We start from the raw sequence: 23,201 nt of genomic DNA on the forward strand, positions 1-23,201 counted from the left end.
AGGTTTGATTCACCCGCAACACATTGCCAAACATTTTTTTGACGCTGACGGAAGTGACGTCATGTGATCTGGGCTGCATTTATACGGTGATCAATACCATCTGGTTTAACACAGGAGTAATGGGAGACTGTCACACAGAATGTAAATATTCTTTGTTTTCTTTTAGGACCATACTTTGTTGGTGGTAATTTATACAGAGCCTAGTCAGACGCAAAATCACATGTTTTTCCTATAAAATGTGTATCATGGATCAGTGATAACATGATGAAATATTTTCTTTTATAAAACTCTCAAAACTATAGCGCATCTGTTGGTCGTAGTGGTCAATCATGATGTTTACAATAACTGTATCATCCATGACAGAGGCAATATACAAAATCTGGAATGTCCATGATAATATTTATTGCAGTCTCCTAGCTACCATGAACGTCCTCAGTGCTCATGACTACATACACTTTTACAATTGGAATATTTTTAATCAGGGATAATAACCGCAACATACTCAAGCGTACACTGTTAAGATTAAAATTTATTTGTCGACTACTTTTGACCAAGTCGTGTGGTCTTCATCAGGACAATGTTATACATGAAAGTCCCCCTGAGGTACTCTTCAGGGGGATAACTTTTAAATTGTTAATTATGTATGACGTCATGTTATTTCCAGTTATACAAGGGCAAGTATACTCATTACTCGCATGTTTGATTGTTATCTGACAGTCTTTGGTTTGTTGTGAATACGGCTACTTAATGTGCCATATTCTGTTAGGTAGATTGTCATGTCTTAGAAATCCATGGATGTATAGCTGATCTCAACGTGAACTTATTAATTAATTTCATTTCAAAATATTTTATTCAATCAAGCGTTTGAATTAATTCAAAAACAATATTTCATAATAGAGATAGATATACACATTGGATTGGACAACAGGCTTAGCCTATATAGGTCCTTTCCATACTTCCATTAACATAAATATTATTAACAGCTAAGGTCATTTAATGACGGCCTCCCGTGCGTGCGACATGTATGCGTGTAGCGAGTGCGTATGTGTGTTTTGGGAGGCTGCGGTATGTTCGTGTTAAGTCTCCTTGTGATAGGCCGGATCTTTTGATATTATTTTGATGTTTGGTCAAATCCAACCAGGTGAGAAATACAGGCCCTATGGGCCTCTTGTTTAATGTCTCACATTCAGTAATTACAATGTATTTTTTCTGGCTGTACTTTTAACATTTTATAATTGAAACTGTTAATATATCTAAAAATATAATGTGAGTTGTAGTTGAACGTTTTGCTTTGATGAAACAGTTGTGTATTCTGTCATTTCTAGATATTTCTTTGGTAAACTGGAGGTGTACGAGGAGGATGGGACGAGTATCATCATCAGACATTCCTGAAGTTTATAGACAAAGGTACAAGGTAGCACATTGGGTTTGTTAATCATTATTGATAGTAGTTATGGACCTTTGTTTAGGTTTGTATGTAGTTACCATATATGGGCACAAGGAAGAGATATTGACCCAGGATTAAAATTTGATTTACCAAAACAAAAATCCTTAATTGATATTTTATATAAAATTTATCTCCTTTTTTACATCAATAAAAATAGAAATTACATTCATTGAATCACCAATCTTCATTTGTTCAATCAAGTCAAAAGGAATGTGGACAAAACATCCAGTAATATATAATGCCCGTTCTATATCCTGTAGTGTTATAAGTTTTACCACAATTGACTCTGTGATTAAGATTATTGATTTGTCAATTAACAACTACTACTGGATCTTTAATTGATTAAGATTCTTCCATAACTAAATGTTACCTGTGATTATAATGATTGGTTTGTGTATTGCTTTTCTCTAAGTTATATTTTCTAATGCCAAACAAAACACTTTACCAAATTCAAAATTTACTTCATTCAGATAAACAGGATGTTCTCTCTCTCTTTTTGGAATTGAAATTGTGTACAAACTAGAGACATGCTCTGATGTTATATTGTATCTTAACGAGAAAACAAAACTGTTAAAGATGAATAAGTCTAAAGATGAGATGAACTTTTCAGGGCCGACCAGTCTTCCTAAAGCAAGTCTCATAGCTGTACCTGAACCCACACGTAGGACGAGATCACGAATCATGACGAAATGGTACCAAACTTATCTAGACGTAAACGAGAGTAAGGAAGTAAGAATACGCAAATGGAAGGAACAAGAGCAGGTACTGATTTCAAACATGATTCTAGATTTTAGTTACAGTTCATTTAACTGGGCACTTATTCTAAAGTTGGTATTGTAAAAATAATTTGAGAATTAAAGGTAAAATTTTACCAGCTTGGCAGGAGGGATAATATGCCATGCTTTGTGTCTCCTTATAAATACAAATTAAACTTTGTTTAATGTCATTTATATATGTTCCACTTTATCATGTCATTTATATTATGGATTATTTCATTCGTAATTATTTCAAGTTTTTGTGCATCATATGGATGCTGACCATTTTAGAATTTGAAGTGAGGTGATTGGCTAAGGATGCAGAGTTAGTCTGCTTCTATTTATAGCTCCTATATAAGTACAGGGCCACTGGTCGCAGAGGTCAGAGGCCGCTGAGATATGGAGGAACAAGGTCTGTACACGTTTGTTTATTTTTATAATTAGTGATTACTAATTATAGTTTAGCTGGAAGCTCTATATCTTTTCCCACCACCTCCCCTTCAATCCACCTAGATCCATGGGGCGTTTTGCATATCCCCATCTTAGACTTTATATTATGTAACAATGTATGTAAACATATTTTTGATGGGCGTTTTGCATATCCCCATCTTAGACTTGATGTAACAATGTATGTAAAATGTATATATACATTATTGATATCCTTACGTCGTTAATAAAACGGCCTTATTTCAATTCAATTTGGTGTTTGTTAATTTCAATTCAATTTGGTGTTTGTTAATTTATTATGTGTTACAAGTCTAACAAGCTTGCCATGGGAATAGAGGAATCATCAATAAATATCTGTATATGTAAATTGAAGTTCTTTAAATAAGGTGTCTAGACTACTCAATTCTCAAGAGGTCAAGGTCATAGTGATTTTTTTGGCCAAGGTCAGATTGAGGTGTTAACGTCACGGTCAGGGTCACAGTATTAGTTAAGGTCTTCATTATCAAGTTAGACAGTTGGCTGTATCATGAGTTGTGATAGAAGACAATTATCATGGATATCTATAGTGCTGTATTTTTTCCATCTTTAGTCTACCTTCTGTATTTTATCTTGTCCAGGCTCTACCTCCTACACTACTGAATTGTCTCAGAAACTTCATACTTTGGGTTCACCTACACTTTACTCCATGTACCAATGTAGGGGTCACTTGACCCACATTTTGATCTTTCACATCTGCTGATACCGGACCATAGTTTTTTAGCTCACCTGGTCCGAAGGACCAAGGTGAGCTTATGCCATACCGTGGTGTCCGCCGTCTGTCGTCCGTCCGTCCGTCAACAATTGACTTCTTCTTCATAACCACTTATCAGAATTTGACCAAATTTTGTCAGAAGCATCCCTATGGGTAGGGGACTCAAAATTGTACAAATGATGGGGCTGACCCCCCAGGGGCCTGAGGGGCGGGGCCAAAAGGGGTCAATTTGGCTATATTGATATAAACGACTTCTCTGAAACCGTGCAAAGGATATTGCCCCTATTTGCCTGGAAGCATCACTATGGGGTGGGGATTCAAAATTGTACAAATGGTGTTGCTGACCCCCTAGGGGCCTGAGGGACGGGGCCAAACTGGGTCAATATAGATATATTGATATTAACAACTTCATCTCTGGAACCGAGCAATGGATATCACTCATATTTGCGTGTTAGCATCACTTTGGGGTGGGGATTCAAAATTGTACAAATGGTGGTGCTGTCTCCCTAGGGGCCTGAGGGATGGGGCCAAATGTGGTCAATTGGGCTATATTGATATAATTGACTTCTTCTCTGAAACCGAGCAAAGGATATGGCTCATATTTGCCTTGTAGCAACACTATGGGATGGAGATTCAAAATTGTACAAATGGTGTGGCTGACCTCCGGGGGGCCTGAGGGGCGGGGCCAAGAGGGGTCAATTTGGCTAAATTAATATGAACAACTTCTCCTCTGAAACTAAGCAATATATATTGCTCAATTTTGACTGTGAGAATCCCTTTGGGGTAGGGATTCAAAATTGTACAAATGGTGGGGTCTACCTCCCTGGGGGCTGAGGGGCGGGACCAAAAGGGGTCAATTCGGCTAAATTGATATGAACAACTTCTTCTCGGAAACTAAGCAATGGATATCGCTCATATTTGCCTGGTAGCAACCCCTAGGGTAGGGATTCAAAATTGTACATATGACAGGGCTGACCCCAGGGGACCTAGCTAAGAAGCGGGGCCAAAAGGGGTTATTTTGGCAGAATTGATATAAACAACTTTTTCTCTGAAACTAAGCAATGGATATCTTTAATATGTGACTGGTAGCATTCCCTTGGGTTAAGGATTCAAAATTGTACAAATGATGGGGCCGAGTCCCCCTGGAGGCTGAGGGGCTTGGTCAAAAGGGGTCAATTTGGCTAAATTGATATGAACAACTTCTCTGAAACAGCTCATATTTGACTATTAGCATCCTATTGGGGTAGGGATTCAAAATTGTATAAAGGAAGGAGATGACCCCCCAGGGGGCAGAGGGCAGGGTCAAAAGGAGTCAATTGGTCTAAACAAGATCTTCTCTGAAATTAAGCAATGGATATCACTCACATTTGTGTGGTAACATCCCTAAAACCAATGTACATGTACCCATATAAAATGCTTATGATATATATTGACATAGCAATACCAGCGACAAATATACTTAAGCATCATTTTTGTTTCATATCTCATGAAACCAGGTGAGCGATACAGGCCCTCTGGGCCTCTTGTTTCTTTCCATCTACCATGAGTTGTGAGATATCTTATATGCATATGAAGGTTGGATAAAAAAAATTGTTTTGGCCCTTTGGTGGGGATTTGGTTGGGTGGGGTCAGAAACATTGTAAATGACACCCCCTGTGTCCTCTTATCATATCTTCACACAATTTAGATGATAAAGTTAAGATTAATAGAATCTAACATGGGTCTGTTCCGTGGACAGGAATATATCAACCCAAGTTTAAGAGTTTGGCCTGTCAGCACGAGTCTTGCCGAGTGCTGACCAGTCAAACTCTTACATGAGGGTTGAGATACTCCTGTCAAGGGTGGGGGGGGGGGGGGGGATATGTTTTGGTAAGTGTATAAAAAGTATTTGGGTACTTTTTATGCCGTGCGTCATGTGTAAAAACAAAGGTTAATGGGACTTGTATTTTTCTCAACTATTAAAAGTTATAAACTTTAACATACATAGTACATCACTAAAAGCCGCCGCTGTTAAACTTTTACTTTCAAAACACTACTCTTCCTGAACCCCAAATCAGATTACTACCAAATTTGGTGTAAAGCATCATTGAGGAAGGGCGTTCATATTTTTTTGTAGAAGAGGCTGGTACGTGTGACCCATGGGGCCTGAGTGGTGGGGCCTCAAATGGGGAACTTTATTGTAATTTTGCTTTAAAACCCTACTGCTCCTAAACCTCTGAGTGGATTTCTACCAAATAGGTGTAAAACATCATTGGGAGAGGGCAATCATACATTATATAAATGAGGCAGCTGTAACCCCACAAAGGAACGCATATCACACAGACACTCCTGTTAGATCCTCTATATATAACGGTTCAATTGTCAGATGACGTTTAAGGGCAATGGCCCTGTTGTTTAGAATTCCCAGATATATTTTAGTGTACAACGTACATATATATTTGTAATAATTTTTGACTTTCTCATAAAGGGGCTTGAAATACACAGTTTAGCAGATTATAAGTTATAAATTGGTAGCTGACTTTAAAAAAAAATTGTAATTGGTTATTATCATTTAAAGCATTTTAAAGCAACTCTTGCAGAGAATGTCTGTTAAAAAAATAAATGTGATGAGAAACAGAAAAGTTGGTAGATTTAATATGTACCTTCTTGTTTTACTTTAGGTTATCAGAAAGAATTGAGGAAAGGGGAGGAGGATTCTGAGAAGAAAGCTGCTGGTTAACCACACAGTCACACAAAGTATAAACAATAGCCTGCTAACTGTATGATAACTACACCATAGCATACAGATACTGTAAGGTTTAGTTTTTACTGACACTTCATTCTTCACCAGTGGACTTTCCCTTAACTGTGTAAGGGAGATAATCCACTGTATCATATGGTAGTTTTATGTAGTTTGACAGGTGAAATTTGACTTTATTTATTTTTCATGCAGCATTTTTTTACATGAACAATAGTCTGTTCAGAACCATGATTAGATTAATACAATCTTGTATCTTGATAGAGAGTCATCCTAATTTATTATAAGTAGTCTGTCAGCAATTCCATTCTAGGACACATCTCAAAAACAGTAAGGGTAGATGTTTTCAAACTTCACATGCTTTTAGACTTATTGATACAGAAATGTGAAATATGGGTTTGTTTTCAAGATCAAGGTTAATGTTGTGATAAATAGAATATGTGGCCTTTCTAATCTATTTTGTATTTGTTCTAATATGTGTCCAGTCTCTAATAAAGGTCTCACACAACAAATTATTTCACTATATGTTATTACCAAGGACTCAATCCCCTCAATTGCTCATTTAAAGTTCAAATGATGTGAAATCTATATCAAATGAAAGTTTGAAGATTTCACTACCTGAAAAATAATGTAAATGGCATATAAGAGCACACCAATACACCTGTAATCATATTTGGGTCAGAATAAAACAATGTAACAAAGTTGACCAAGCATCAAGGTTGCATGGTTATAGCTAAGTCAAATCACCAGGTCAAGGTCAAATTTTTTACCTTTTCACTGATAAACATTTTGTTATAACAATGTGGGGCTGCGGTGGCCGAGTGGTTAAGGTGTCCCGACACTTTATCACTAGCCCTCCACCACTGGGTTGCGAGTTTGAAACCTACGTGGGGCAGTTGCCAGGTACTGACCGTAGGCCGGTGGTTTTTTCCGGGTACTCTGGCTGTCCTCCACCTCCAAAACCTGGCACGTCCTTAAATGACCCTGGCTGTTAATAGGACGTTAAACAAAAACAAACAAAAATCTTTCAAGGTTACTGGGTCAAAGGTCAAGGCCAAATTTTGTAACTTTATTTTCGCTTATGAACATTTTGTTATGACTAGTGCTGCAACGATACGCTTCCCTCACGATACGATACGTATCACGATACTTGTCTCACGGTACAGTACATATCACGGTACATTTACAGAGTGCCCCATTAGTTATTTTATCCTGTCTGAAAATTGGAGGGATACAAACATAAATCCAGGGGTACTATCACGAATTCACTAATTAGGTTACTAGTATTTGTACAAATTTAGCCATCACATTACAGCTGTAATTATAAAAAATGTTAATAAAGTTTAATTAAAATAAAATACTCTTAGAAGCTTTGACATGTTTATTATTATCAGAGACCTATATACTATTAGTACACTTGACACATTGGGTTAATATATGTTTTACATTTTTTCTTAATTGTTTTCTTCTTAAATCATCTAATTTAAATCTTGAATTATTTTGTTTTCAATTAGAATTCTATTCGATTTCCGATTGATCTGGGCCTGTTTGTTTATGAGAACAAACTGGTCCGTCAGTATTCAAATGTAATATTTCAAACATAATACTGATAGTAACATTAGGCCTATCTTAAAGGACTTGCAAATACATGTTAATACTACTCACATAACATAACAGGCCGCTGGTGGGCTCTTTTCCTATCTGATATGATTTTTCCGACGGCGACACATGCCTAAGAAGTCTTTGTCTCTGGTCAAGGGTCGTCTGAAAGAAAAATTCCTATATATATATAAAATTTAAATGAGCGATACAAATTACCGCGCTGCGAGATCAAAATACTGTGAACCGAACCGTGCCATTTATACCACGATATACCATACCACGGATTACCGCTGCAGCACTAGTTATGACATCGTGAAGTTTGTCAGAATTCAAAAGGAGTCAATTGGCAACGATAAATTCACTTGGTCTGATTATTGGTTCCATAGCTCAAGGATTGATGATTATGGGAGATAAATAGTCATATGAGGGGGCCCTTGTTAACCTGTCAGCATTCTCATTATCACTTTATTTGGAGAAGTACTGAATGGATCAAATCCAATACAGTAGGCAAGATGTTATCTATGTAAACCAAAGATCTGTAGATTAATGACTAATTGTTTTGTCATTCCAGTGTCATTAATTTGCGCAAAGGCAAGAAAATCAGGGTCTCAGATCTCTGGGCTTTTAACTGTACAATAAAAATCCTCTCATCTGTCTGTCCAGATTTTGACGTTAACATTATTGCTTCAAGGTCACCAGATCCATAGGTCAAGTGTTCAAAGATCAAGGTAATATTTTTGTCTCTGAATTAGTTTGTTATGACATTATGTAATTGAAAAGATAAAGATCTTCAGGTGAGAAGTCATTGTCTCATTTATGTACCTTTTCATTATTTTCTTTTAATTTGCCCCATTTGTGTTTTGCCATATGTAACTGGGGCATAACCTATGACATGGTATAATGAAGCTTTTAAGGTTACGTACATGGGAGGCCAAGGTGGTGTGTCATGAACCACTTTAGGGATACATAGTTGGGAGGCCAATACAGTGTGTCATGAACCACTTTAGGGATACATAGTTGGGAGGCCAAGACAGTGTGTCATGAACCACTTTAGGGATACATAGTTGGGAGGCCAAGACAGTGTGTCATGAACCACTTTAGGGATACATAGTTGGGAGGCCCATGTGCCTCTTGTTTGGTAAGAGGTCAGTTATAGAACTGTTTAAAAATATTTGAATCAAATTAAACCTATACTTACAGTAGTATCCTTTATTTTCATTTTGAAAGTTTTTTGGAGCAATTTTGAAAAGTGCTAATGCCTGCTTCATTTTTATACAGTGTGGTTTTAATAATAATAATCATTTTCATTTTTATGACAATATTCCAGATATTTGAATTACCGGTAAGAATAAAAAAATAAAACTTCTTTATTGGTAACCTGTCAGGTTCTGGTGCCCAGAGAATTCGGCTGTATTTCTGTCAGGTGTGGTAACTAATGAGTTTACCGAGGAGCAACACCCCTATAACTTGAACAGATGAGGTATGAGATACGAGGCAGACCACACCCGCTGGGAAAGGAATGTGTGTATTTCTTATTTCTGAGCCCCATCATCAGGTGGTGAAGGGTTGTTCACTCGTCTTCATCTGTGGTCTGTAATCCAAATTATCTCTATTCCTTTAAGGGGCCATGATAGCTCCGTCAGTATCACTGTCAGGTTTATGTTTCTTGGGAAGCTTGGGCCGGTCTGTGCTGTCATGGTTGTGTCCTTTATAATTTACCTGAATTGCTCTGGATGATATGGGACAGGTCTCCTATATGTTGTTTTAGTGAGGTAGTCACCAGCTACTACAAGGAGAGCCCACCTCAAAAAGAGCCTGGTTGTTTATGAAGAGATAAATTGAGCATATTACCATGATGCTCTAAATTAGTTTTGTGCCAACTGAAGATTCGATATGATTACATTGTCATAGTTTGTTTACTCCAGTCTGTTAAAATGTCAGTGTGCAAAAAATGTGCATTTATACGATGTATACAGTATGCATGAAATTAACTTACTGATTGACCTACATGTGAATCTCGAGTCCTGTATTGATCAAATTTTGATGGGACAGAATTTCTGGAAATAGTTTAATTTAACATTTTGGGACTCATGTGGTTGTTACTACCTGAAATTTGACTGAACACCAGTTATTTGATTTTACAGGAAAATTGGCATATAATGATATTACAATAGAAAGAAATCAAACTTAATAATTACTAAAATCACTATTGAATTCCATTCTTGCTGTTTCCATGAGATGTTGTTTTATGAGAGACATAAATCTGTAAATATTTTTAGCAGCTTTGATTTGATAGATAGTGAAACACCGCAGGCTTGGATGCATTTAGATACTGAGAATGAGAGTAAATGTGATTAGTCAGATTGGCTCGATATTGATAACCAGGTACATAGCAATCTAAGGGAGACAACTCCTCGGTAAACTAGAGTAGATAGGAAAATCAAACCTGCAGCCAGATTCCCTCCTTAAAAAATGTGTGAAATATTAAATGTGGAGACAAATTATACATTTAAAATTCATATTGTGTTTATGATATTCCAGTTACGAGTGTTGTGGTTAAAGTGAAGCGTGAAAGTACTAATGATAAATATTCTTCTGTCATGAATATGTTCACTTCACTTGATAGTTGAGGTACAATTGTGATTGTGGGCCACCCCTCGAAAAGGAAATGAACTGAGATGTTTTCTTCTTTTACTCAACAGCTAGTCTTCACTGGTGAGAATTATCAGCTACCATGGATATACTGGACCTGTTTGTGTCACCCTTGGAGCGGGAGTACTTGGACGAAGACATCCGTCCTGACAGACCGAGGACATGAGGTGTCCAGCGTTGACATGTACTAGACCTGATTGTGTCACCCTTGGAGCTGGAGTACTTGGACGAAGACATCCGTCCTGACTGGATCAAGGGTATGAGATGTCCAGTGTTGGCATGTACTGGATCTGATTGTGCCACCCCAGAAGTACATTTGACATCCATCACTTACTTCTCTGGGCAATGTGTTTTCCGCTCGAACCGCCAAAATCAACTTACCCTTGGTAAGTGTCATCACAGTCAGAGGCACCATCTATCTGCAGAGGAAGGGAGTTTCCATAGTGTACGGTACAACACAAAATTCATAGACCCAAGGGGTAAACTTATGCCCATATTAAGGGTTTCAGTATGGCCGTACTTAGGGAGGAGGCCAGTGTCTGTCGTCGAGTGGAATCAACTATGGGTGTACTCACCTCGCGGACATTACTGTGGGACTGCGGGAAACCTATCAGCTGATGGAGTTTGATTTGTGTTAATGTATTTATTCTGTTTGTTGTGAAACTGATTCATGAACTTGTTTGTTTAGTATAATGATTTCAGTCCTTACTAAATGTATATTTATCTGAATGAATTCATGAATATAATTCTGGTGATTAATTTGATCAATATTATTATACAGTATGCATTAATATTTTTTATCATCATCTGTATTTTTGGCACATTATTGGATTGTGAAGCAAGTACCAACTGAGAATTTTTGTGTTCATTTTACTTTTAAGATTATATTGTATCTTTTAAAGAGTTACCAAACTGTTACAGTTTAGTGATTGCTCTAATTTGCCAGAGTTTTTCCTATATAAAAGTTGTTTGGATTTATCTTCAAACAATGAAAAATTGTTCTGTTATGGGAACCATATAATGTGTTGAAAATGTTTGGTGTTTATATTTGGATACAACTGTATGATTAGAATTTTGACGGTTGGAATCAAATGAATTGTATATATATATATATATATGTCACCCATAAAATCATTTCAACGACAGAATGCCCTTTAACTAAGAATGGAGAGAAAATTACGTCCTTGCATGGCCCTCTCATTGAAAGGCGGATTGTGCAGATTTAAGATTTGTTTTCGTAGCCATTGGACAGCCAGATTGTGGAAAATATCATTTATAATTTCATTCAGAGATTAATTCATCGAGAAAGTTGTATGAGTTCTTAATTAGTAAGGGGAAGTCTAATTTTACATTATTCTTTTGTGAATTAGATGAAATTGTATTTTAATTTTGATACTCCATAGATTTGACTGATCCGGCATGGGGCATGTAAAGGCAGTGACCACCAAACTGAAATGGAAATTAACTAATCCATACGCCAGGAACAGGGCTGAAATGACAAGGATTGCACCTGCAGTACAGCAGACAGGATCCTTGGTGAGGCCCTCCTGTTGCTTGGACCATCGGAGATTTCACCATTGCAGCTGGCACTGACCCCAAGGTAGTCACACACAGAACAGATGGCAACACTATTTCAGCAGATCTGTTTGGCAAGTTCATTGATATGTCTGTTTCCAGTGTTCTTAGTAACAGAACAAAAAATGTCAATGGTGAACTTATTGACTTGGGGAGTTTTGCTAGACAGTACCTTGACATCTTGTGAAGATAAGACATTCAAGAGGTTATACAATGTATCTAGGGGAAGGTGACGAATTGCTAAGTTAAAGCTTAAAGCCGAAGCTAAGCCTACTAGGAAGATAAAAACTATATCTGAGAGGACAGATGTTCAAGGTGGATATTTTTACCAGTCATAATCAATTTGAAAAATAAGTTGCCTGGCCTAGCTGTCTTAAATTAAAAACGAGAAACTTTCAATTCTTTAGATCAGGTAATATCTGTCAGTAACTTTTTCGACTGTCTTTTGATCATTGACTGCAACCTTTGAAAGATTGAACCAAATTGAAAATTTACACAATCATTTTAGTGGCCATGCAGAAGCCTTATAGGTCAATAACTGGTCACCAATGGTTAATTTAAGGCACCATGGACACTAAAATAGGTGCCATTTTGAGCCCTATTAGTAGCATGTTGATATGTAGGGGTACCAAGTATGGCTAACCTTGACCTTCATTCAAGGTCACAGCTACGGTCAAATATGTTAAAATATTTAATCGATAACCAAGAGGCCCAGAGACCTGATATTGGGTCTGTTGCATGCTGGGATGAAGTGGTACAAAGTTTATTTAGAGGAATGTCCTTGGCCTACATTCAAGGTCACAGGGTTCAAACATGCTAAGAGCTTTTAATGACTTCTTCTCAATAACCAAGCGGCCCAGAGGCCTGATATGTATATGTATGAATGAAGTAATACAACGTTTGTTCAAAATGAATGACCTTGGCCTCTAGGTCACAGGAGTTAGATATGGTAAAATCATAGAATTATATATATAACACCTCAAGTGACCGTTAGGGCCCATTGGCCTCTTGTAATGGTATTTTGGTTGAAATGTTTAGATGTAATGTTGACATATCTGATATTTTTTTGAAGTATACATGTCAGAATATACTTATTTTTCTGTACTGTGCAAAATGACCAGGTATTTCCCAAAATAGCACTGGTGGTGCATGTAACCATCCGGTATTCCAACATGGAGACCTGTCATATCTTTAAAAGGTTTAAACATGTCAAATGTTGGGTTTTAAATTGTGTAGCAGGTTTGTATCGACAACTTGATTCAGCCATTCCTAATGAATCAAACTTTTGTCCAGGAGTCCATCCCATTATTTGGCCAAGTTAGACAATCCTGATCATGAGGGACACAGATACCAGTCCCATGGTCAGAAGCTCTTCCATCAGATGAAACACCAGGAATAACAGACAAAGCTGTACCATCAACATGGCTGTACTGTAAGTGCTACATTAGGCCATGGTGATGTACACAGTACTGAAAGTGACATGTCAAGGTTTGGAGGGTGAAAGGTCAAAGCTTTGAGGGTCAGATATCAAGGTTAAATTGCAGGCTAAAAAGGCAATGTTTGGAGAGTGAAAGGTCAAGGTTTGAAAACTGATCTTTAAATTGATTAAGATTTTTCTTGAGCCTTAATCTATTAATAGTTATCAACATGATAAATGTTCTCTCTTTATGAAAATAATAATGATAATTCATTTTCCAAGGAAAAACAGAACAATCCGGGAAAATTCTATAGTATCAAAAATGACACTGCAATTGTTATGATAGAGAAAATCTGTTTAGTTTTGTCCAGGAATCCATCCCCTTATTTGACCTAGTTAGACAATCCTGATTCTGAGGCCCTCAATCCAGTCCCCATGGTCAGAAGCTCTTCCATCAGGTGAAACACCAGGAATAACAGACAAAGCTGTACCATCAAAAGATGACTGTAATGTAAGTGGTACATTAGGCCATGGTGATGTACACAATACTGAGAGTGACATGTCAAGGTTTGGAGGGTGAAAGGTCAAAGCTTTGAGGGTCAGATATCAAGGTTAAATTGCAGGCTGAAAAGGCAATGTTTGGAGAGTGAAAGGTCAAGGTTTGAAGACTGAAAGATCAAAGTTTTGAGGGCTAAAGGTAATAATTAAGGTTTGAAGGGACAAAAGGAAAGGTTCATGATTGCAGTGTGACAGGTCAAGGTTTGGAGACCAAAAGGTCAAAATTTAGAGGGTCCAAGGTCAAGTCTTGGAGGGACAGAAGTAAGGGTTTGTATGGTGAAAGGTCAAGGTTTGGAGCGTTAAAGGTAATAATTAAGGCTTGGAGGGACAAAAGGAAAGGTTCATGATTGCAGTGGGACAGGTCAAGGTTTGGAGACCAAAAGGTCAAAGTTTAGAGGGTTGAAGGTCAAGTCTTGGAGGGACAGAAGTAAGGGTTGTATGGTGAAAGGTCAAGGTTTGGAGACTGAAAGGTCAAGTTTTGGAGGGTGAGATGTCACAGGGTTTTGAGGTATATTTCAGCAGCAGTAGTAATAAAGTGAAGTTCATCTGATATAAACCTTCATCATGTAAATTATAACCATACAATGTTGTTATTTTTTTGGTATATCATTAAGACCCTTTTGTATGAAAGTAAAGTAAAATAATTCTGTTAAATTAGTATTAGACAGCAAAATTTCATCTGTGGTTATTAACAGATAAAACTGGGCCACAATATTGTACAATGGTTACCTTCATTTTACCTACAGTGTTGCAGATAATGTCCTGTCACAAACTTTAAATGCCACACCTACAACTGTATTTCAGATGATAGTCACAGATTTGACACAACTGCAGCAAAAACAGGTCAGCATGTTAGCAAAACTGGATGAATACAAATGTAGACACATGGATCTTGGTCACAGACTTCTACAGGTGAGATAATTAGGTCACAGACTTGGACAGGTGAGATAATTAGGTCACAGACTTGGACAGGTGAGATAATTAGGTCACAGACTTGGACAGGTGAGATAATTAGGTCATAGACTTGGACAGGTGAGATAATTAGGCCACAGACTTGGACAGGTGAGATAATTAGGTCACAGACTTCTACAGGTGAATAATTTGGTCATAGACTTGGTCAGGTGAGATAATGTGGTCATGGACTTGGACAGGTGAGATAATTTGGTCATGGACTTCTACAGGTGAGATAATTTGGTCATAGACTTCTACAGGTGAGAAAATTAGGTCACAGACTTGGACAGGTGATATACTTGGACAGGTGAAATAATTTGGTCATGGACTTGGACAGGTGAGATAATTTGGTCATGGACTTCTACAGGTGAGAGAATTAGATCAAAGACAGGTGAAATAAAACTTACCTAACACCTGTCTTGATGGGATGATTGAAGGGAGATAACTCACCTTTTTCATATAAATGTGGGCATTATTTATAAGCATGATACTCGTTGATTAGTGTTAATTAAATAGTTATTTGATTTCATATAACAAACCCAAAGTAACTAATTGGGAATTTAACAATCTCTATAAACTGAAGCCTGGTTTATTTTACCCAGTTTATTATCCCTCGTATCCATGGAAACTATATGGAGAAAGTGTTGGAATTTTTTGGAGAAAGTATTCATTTACACAATAATATATGTAGTTTAATCATAAGTTAAAACTATGTGTTTATTTTTGATAGATTGCGTGTAGAACAGAGCTAATGATATATATTCTGCACGATCTACTTGGAAAATTTCATCTCCTGGACACAAAAAACTTCCTAAAAACAAGAACAACATTCTACCACAGCTGCTGTCTGTTACAGGTCATGATTGAAGATGTCTACCCAAAGACTGGGTTCACTTAGGAACAGCACAAACTATACTTGGACAACACCCCTTCAGGTATGTGATTATACCCCCTGCAACAAAGTTAGGGGGGGGGGATATACTGGAATCAGCTTGTCCCTCTGTCCGTAGGCAAACTGTGTCCGGCATTCGCTCAGTTTTCACCAGATCTTTCTGAAATTTTGTGACAATGATCAGAACAATATATTTGGAAACTCAAATTGTGGTAGTTCCAATTTCGGATTTTTTTGGTGAAACCACTAGGTTTGTGGTTTCCATTATATTTACACAATAATTTGTGTGTAGTTTATATAAGACTGAGTGAATGACCAAGATGATGTAGTGAATTATTGTCATTTTTAGCCCACCATCATCAGATGGTGGGCTATTCAAATCGCCCTGCGTCCGTGGTCCGTCCGTCCCTCCGTCCGTCCGTCCGTCCCTCCGTCCCTCCGGCCGTAAACAATTCTTGTTATCGCTATTTCTCAGAAAGTACTGAAGGGATCTTTCTCAAATTTCATATGTAGGTTCCCCTTGGTGCTTAGTTATGCATATTGCGTTTTGAGACCAATCGGAAAACAACATGGTCGACAGGCAGCCATCTTGAATTTTTACAATTGAAGTTTGTTATCGCTATTTCTGAGAAAGTACTGAAGGGATCTTTCTCAAATTCATAAGTAGGTTCCCCTTGGTGCCAAGGTATGCATATTGTGATTTGAGACCAATCAGAAAACAACATGGCCGACAGGCAGCCATCTTGGATTTTGACAATTGAAGTTTGTTATCACTATTTCTGAGAAAGTACTGAATGGATCTTTCTGAAATTTCATATGTAGGTTTCCCTTGGTGCCTAGTTATGCATATTGCGTTTTGAGACCAATCTGAAAACAACATGGCCGACAGGCAGCCATCTTGGATTTTGACAACTTGGTGCCTAGTTATGCTAATTGCATTTTGAGATCAATTGGAAAACAATATGGCCGACAGACCGCCATCATGGATTTTTACAATTGAAGTTTGTTATCTCTATTTCTCAAAGTACTGAATGGATCTTTCTCAAATTTCATAAGTAGGTTCCCCTTGGTCCCTTGTATTGCATTTTTGGACCAGTCTGTCCTGAAAACAACCTGGCAAACAAACAGCCATTATCGTTAAATCTCAAATTTCTTATATAGCTAGGATTCCCTTGTTTGAAAAGTACTGGAGGGATGTCTCAATTTGCACAGATTAGTAAAATAAAGGGAAAAGTAGAGAAAAGATCAATCTGACATGGAACCTATGAAGATCATTCAATGGTGGGCACCAAGATCCCTCTGGGATCTCTGGTCTAAATACAGCAGGAAAGATAGTAATTTCTTTTCAAATGAAACAGGTTCTAATAGCTATAGAACTATATTACCAGGGTGAGGGAACTGATGACTGTGATTTATATTTATACATTTAAATACATCTATATGTTTTACATTTGTATACATGACATTTTGAAATCTTGGGTATCATACCACTATATCAGTTAGAATAAGTATGTTTGTTGGTAAGCTGAAGTTTCAGTAGGATTAATTCTATTGTTGATAATCCAATGTACATGTATATACAGTAAAAACCCTTTATTTTGCCACCCCTTATACCGCCAAACACGCTTATCATCATGAATTTATTCAAAACGGATTTTCTCCCATGCTAATATTATGACTCAACAGCATTTATCATTCTGTCAAGCTACCGTGACATGTTTACTCCTAACCTCAAAAATGTTTACCTGTAATATGTCAGGAAAGCGGGGATATAAAATCCATGAATTTGCTTGTTGAATCCTAAGATTATGAAGAACATTCTTGTCATCCGATGATCTGGTATTTGTTGGACTATCACAGTCTCCTGAGGATTGCCATGCCAAAGGCCATGTTGTTGTATATTTCAAAAGGTAAAATAAAACAAAGATTAAATATCTGTTTGAATATTTAATTAGAAATTAGTATTATATGTTCTGTATACAATAATTAACATTAAAGATATTAAATGTCATATATCTTTATACAGCCAAGATGAGACTTCCTGAGTCCAGAGAACCTTGAGAGTGTCGGAGATTTCTTCTCCAACAACAGTGGCCCAGGTCTCCTCATTTCCAATAGCAGCTTTCTGAGGAATATCCACTGTACACTGGCCTTTGAAGGCCAGTGTGGGAAGGTGGGATTATGTTGGCAGTTAGGCATATCTCATCTTCCTCATTCAACTTGTAATGACTACTGACATATTGGCAGGCATTACACTGAAGTCTCTAACCAACCCCATCCCCATTGCTTTGAACTCTGGGAATCAAACTTCAGATATCCTTTGCAGTCTTGGTGCTCCAGAATGATATTGTTCCATAGTCTTTCAACATCAATTGGCCGTAATAACTTGTATGTGTAGTTGTCAGGATCTCGTTAAGTTGTCACAATGTAGGTGTCAAAGACAGTCTGGGCAGGCTGGAGTTTCAGGATATTCATATCACTTTGAATCCCAGCAGCTCAAATGTACACATTTCACCATTATGATAAATCTTGAGTCAAACACATCTTGGGTTAATCTGTTCAAAAGCACTGCATAACGTACTTAATTGAGTACTACAACTTTATAACTCACTACCTGAAAATCATATGATCATGAATCATAGAATTATATATTTGATACTTGTGTGCTAACTATGAAATAATTCTGTTAAAAACAGTGCTTTCTGAATGAATATTTGTTTGTATTTTCAAGTAAAATCATGCAGTCATATGGAGTTTGGAACTTCACTCTCAGACCAAGGGGGATAACTCCATTTTGAATGAGATCATGGACCCCAGTCATCACTGAAACTTCACAACTTTATTTGGAATCATCTTTACTTTTTAGAATACAGGTAAATGAGTGATCAAATTCAATATTTCTGTGCTTTAATTTCTCACAGAACCAAGTTAACTTATCATCAAGGTTTGTATGTGAAAGTATTCTGGTAAGAAAATCAAGTTTTCCATTTTAATGGTATTTTGATTGAAATGTTTAGGTGTAATGTTGACATATCTGATATTTATTTGAAGTATATATTCCAAACTGTCAGAATATATTTATTTTGCTGTACTAAGATGTTTATCCTGGTGGATTCACATAGGTGTGAATTGACTAGGTATTTCCCAAAATAACAACGTTTGTGTTCATGTAAACATCCAGTATTGCAGCACTGAGATCTGTCAGATCCTTAAAAGGACTTGAACCTGTCAAATGTTGGGTTTTAAGATGTGTAAGAAGTTTGTATCTAAACCTTCAGCCATTGCTGACTTGAATTTAACTTCAAAATAATTAGTTATAGGTTTAAATCATTAGTAATTGAATACAGGGGCTGATTTACTTAAATTACTTTAAATCTGTTTGCTTGTACAGGACAAGCAATTTTGAAATTTTCATTAGAACAGATTGAACATTTTTATAATATTTATAGGGTATACTCTAAGATTCAATTCGCAAATGTTTTTTTTTTGTCATTGTCTAGGTCCTGACCTTTAAATTGTGTTGATTAGTCCAACACAAAACACACATTTCTCACTGTAGTTGTGGTCCTTAGACACAGTACTTGAAATCACTGAACTGGCAGTATTATAGACTACTCCTCTATGTTACTTTATTCTTAGCTGTCCCCATATGATCTTGTATTCACTATAACACTGTATTCTGAGCTGTCCCCTTCTGATCTTGTATTTAATGTGTCACTGTAACATTGTATTCTTAATTGTCTCACTTCAGTTTGCAGTTGAGGTACAGTGGTAATTATGGGCCCCTCTCAAATATTAAATGAACTGAGACATTTTTGATTTTATATTTTTGGCAGATTTAAATTAAAGAGAGACTTCAGTATGGATGTACTTGACATTGGAGAAGCTGATGCTCCATTGGAACCAGACACGTATACTTTAGAGGCAAAAATCAACAGTAGAGCAAGCTAAGGTGATGTCACTAGTGATCTCATCTCACGGACTGTCACTGTGGCCCAGGACCAGGTGATGTCATTAGTGATGTCATCCCGCGGACTGTCACTGTGGCCCAGTCTGTCACTAGTGATCTCATCTCATGGACTGTCACTGTGGCCCAGGACCAGGTGATGTCACTAGTGATCTCATCTCACGGACTGTCACTGTGACCCAGGACCAGGTGATGTCACTAGTGATCTCATCTCACGGACTGTCACTGTGACCCAGGACCAGGTGATGTCATTAGTGATGTCATCCCGCGGACTGTCACTGTGGCCCAGTCTGTGACTAGTGATCTCATCTCATGGACTGTCACTGTGGCCCAGGACCAGATGTCACTAGTGATCTCATCTCACGGACTGTTACTGTGGCCCAGTCTGTGACTAGTGATCTCATCTCGCGGACTGTCACTAGTGATCTCATCTCGCGGACTGTCTCTGTGACCCAGTCTGTCACTAGTGATCTCATCTCATGGACTGTCACTGTGACCCAGGACCAGGTGATGTCACTAGTGATCTCATCTCACAGACTGTCACTGTGACCCAGGACCAGGTGATGTCACTAGTGATCTCATCTCACAGACTGTCACTGTGGCCCAGGACCAGGTGATGTCACTAGTGATCTCATCTCACAGACTGTCACTGTGACCCAGGACCAGGTGATGTCACTAGTGATCTCATCTCACGGACTGTCACTGTGGCCCAGTCTGTGACTAGTGATCTCATCTCATGGACTGTCACTGTGACCCAGGACCAGGTGATGTCACTAGTGATCTCTTCTCACGGACTGTCACTGTGGCCCAGGACCAGGAGATGTCACTAGTGATCTCATCTCACAGACTGTCACTGTGGCCCAGGACCAGGTGATGTCACTAGTGATCTCATCTCACGGACTGTCACTGTGGCCCAGGACCAGGAGATGTCACTAGTGATCTCATCTCACGGACTGTCACTGTGGTCCAGTCTGTGACTAGTGATCTCATCTCACAGACTGTCACTGTGACCCAGTCTGTGACTAGTGATCTCATCTCACGGACTGTCACTGTGGCCCAGTCTGTCACTAGTGATCTCATCTCACGGACTGTCACTGTGGCCCAGGACCAGGTGATGTCACTAGTGATCTCATCTCACGGACTGTTACTGTGGCCCAGTCTGTGACTAGTGATCTCATCTCACAGACTCACTGTGCCCCAGGACCAGGAGATGATACATCTTTATCATAGCCATGCCATCATACAAGATCAAATTGATTGGCTCTGTGGTAGAGCCGTGTTGCAGAATTGCTATGAACCTATCATACCCAAACTTTAGTCAATTCAATACAGAGTAGAGAGATTGATATTGGAAAAACTGTGATAGGGTTCTGGGGGATGGTGTGTCATGTTTAAATAACAGAGAAGTATTCTGTTGTATTTTACTTCATTTTGTTAAGTACCTGACATGTGAAATGTGTTTCCATGTTTTTACTGTAAGATGTGAATTTGTAATGCAGTTTACCGGCATATGACAAGCCAGTGACCTATGAACTTACAACTTTTCAGGGTATGCCAGAGGTTCTAATCCTGTTCTGTAAATCAGGTCACGTCCCCACCCCTGATTTCAAAATATTTAACAAATTACCTTATTAAAAGTACTGTATATACATTCAGGATGGCATTGAATATCTTATTGAAATATTTCTGTTTGCAAATTTGAGAATTGATTCTAACAATTTAAAAAGAAAAAGGAAATGTTGGTAGATTTTGAAAGTTAAATTTTATACCAGATACAAGCATGCACACATCAACCTAATATGGAAATGTAACATTCTAAGGGAGACAACTAAGGAATTTAAAAAAACGAAATTGTCTCCCTTGTATCAAAGCACACTTATACAAACTAAGTTATAATTATTTTTTCAACAGTATCGTTTCAATCATGGATTTAAGTTAAACCTTAAAATGTTCTGTGTTCTCACTTCTATTGGGTACTTTGTACACTGTAGATGACTAATTAATATATACATGCATGTTATTATAATGTAAAAATGATATAATACCAGTTGTATATGTGTGTATAGTATAATTATACACTAGATGGTATAGATGAATAATATATACCTGTATGTTATTATACTGTAAAAATGATATAATACCAGTTGTATATGTGTGTATAGTATAATTATACACTAGATGGTATAGATGATTAATATATACATGTATGTTATTATACTGTAAAAATGATATAATACCAGTTGTATATGTGTGTATAGTATAATTATACATTAGATGGTATAGATGACTAATATATACCTGTATGTTATTATACTGTAAAAATGATATAATACCATTTGTAGATGTGTCTATTATATAATAGTATAATTATACATGGCAGTTAATCTTGGCTATCTGTTAATGCTTGTTACTTTTATAAACTGACAAAATATTGCTGGCCAGCTTATGGCAGTATATGTTACCTAAAATTTACCCTGCAATGGCAAAAATTGATCAAAGTTTGTACAATGTACTAATATTGTTTGACTGAGATGGGTACATTTTGTAGGTAGCATTGTTTGACTAAGGTGGGTACATTTTGTAGGTAGTGTTGTGCACTGTACTATAACTGTTTTTTCAGAGCAAAAGATGCCTGATGAATCAGGGCATTTATGAAATGTAAAAAATAAATATAATTGTCACCTGTCTTACTGGTTCACCTTGACACCTGTCTGTCAGGACAACCTCGACACCTGTCTGTTGGGATGGCCCTAACACCTGTCTGTCAGGACAACCTCGACACCTGTCTGTCGGAACAGCCTCCACACCTGTCTTTCGGAACAGCCTCCACACCTGTCTGTCGGGGCCTTGACATCTGTTTCTCAGGACAGCTTTGACACCTGTCAGTTGGGACGGCCTCGACGTCTGTCTGTCGGAACGGCCTCGACACCTGTCTTACTGGTTTACCTTAATACATTTATGTAACCCCGGGGGTTGACACTAACTTAATCACCCTGACAGACCATCTAACCCCGGGGGTTGACACTGACTTAATCACCTTGACAGACCATCTAACCCCAGGGGTTGACATTAACTTAATCACCCTGACAGACCATCTAACCCCGGGGGTTGACATTAACTTAATCACCTTGACAGACCATCTAACCCCGGGGGTTGACACTTACTTAATCACCCTGACAGACCATTTAACCCTGGGGGTTGACACTAACTTAATCACCTTGACAGACCATTTTACCCCGGGGGTTGACACTAACTTAATCACCTTGACAGACCATCTAACCCCGGGGGTTGACAATAACTTAATCACCTTGACAGACCATCTAACCCCGGGGGTTGACAATAACTTAATCACCTTGACAGACCATCTAACCCCGGGGGTTGACATTAAATTAATCACCCTGACAGACCATATAACCCCGGGGGCTGACACTAACTTAATCACCTTGACAG

The 23,201-nt window shown here is 37.8% G+C and overlaps 1 long non-coding RNA gene across 24 annotated transcripts; it reads left to right on the forward strand.

Moving 5' to 3' along the window:
- The first annotated feature begins 1,218 nt into the window (after positions 1–1,218).
- On the forward strand, positions 1,219–22,438 carry LOC117319273. 24 transcript variants are annotated; one of them, XR_004530657.1, is made up of 15 exons: positions 1,226–1,407; positions 2,058–2,209; positions 2,550–2,614; positions 6,061–8,467; positions 9,125–9,219; positions 10,442–10,777; positions 11,795–11,991; positions 13,260–13,398; positions 13,745–13,894; positions 14,746–14,853; positions 15,749–15,827; positions 17,590–17,694; positions 17,811–17,957; positions 18,516–18,657; positions 19,621–22,438. It is a non-coding gene; the product is annotated as an uncharacterized LOC117319273 (long non-coding RNA). The 24 variants fall into 24 exon arrangements; XR_004530667.1 differs by lacking the exon at positions 17,590–17,694 and having other exon boundaries at positions 1,239–1,407; positions 19,621–19,887; positions 19,941–22,438; XR_004530648.1 differs by lacking the exon at positions 17,590–17,694 and having other exon boundaries at positions 1,278–1,407; positions 6,061–6,249; positions 8,311–8,467.
- The last annotated feature ends 763 nt before the right edge of the window (positions 22,439–23,201 follow it).

This window comes from Pecten maximus, unplaced genomic scaffold (assembly GCF_902652985.1).
Source record: "Pecten maximus unplaced genomic scaffold, xPecMax1.1, whole genome shotgun sequence".
Lineage (NCBI taxonomy): Eukaryota > Metazoa > Mollusca > Bivalvia > Pectinida > Pectinidae > Pecten > Pecten maximus.